Source organism: Phaethon lepturus, unplaced genomic scaffold, assembly GCF_000687285.1.
Source record: "Phaethon lepturus isolate BGI_N335 unplaced genomic scaffold, ASM68728v1 scaffold16311, whole genome shotgun sequence".
Taxonomy (NCBI): Eukaryota; Metazoa; Chordata; class Aves; order Phaethontiformes; family Phaethontidae; genus Phaethon; species Phaethon lepturus.
Genome location: NW_010515703.1, coordinates 53,894 through 54,202, shown reverse-complemented (window position 1 = coordinate 54,202; position 309 = coordinate 53,894). Strand labels below are relative to the sequence as shown.

The following is a 309-nucleotide window of genomic DNA, read 5'->3' as shown; positions in this document are numbered from 1 at the left end:
CAGCCGCTGCCAACCTCTGCTTATAACGGTCTGGTTTCTCTATCCTTGGAAATGCAGATGGCAGGACCATGCTTTGGGAAGGATGGTTTACCTGTGCCCTCTATGCCGTAACCACGGGAAGTGCAGCGTGCTGGCACTTCTCCTGCCCATTACATCCCAAATAGCGATGCTTTTTAAGATGCCTTTTCAATAAATGCTTAAGTATTTTTTGTCTAGGTGCATTTTGAGACGTGTCTCCAATTTAAAAGCGAGGGAATACTTGCTACGCTGCTATTCATCAGTCTGCCCTGCCACATAGGCATGGCTGCG

At 47.9% G+C, this 309-nt stretch overlaps 1 protein-coding gene across 1 annotated transcript in view; it reads right to left on the bottom strand.

The window, feature by feature from the left end:
• MYO1H (myosin IH) overlaps positions 1-309 on the bottom strand; it is a 28,375-nt gene that overhangs the window by 3,911 nt on the left and 24,155 nt on the right. The gene's annotated exons all lie outside the window — the stretch shown is intronic.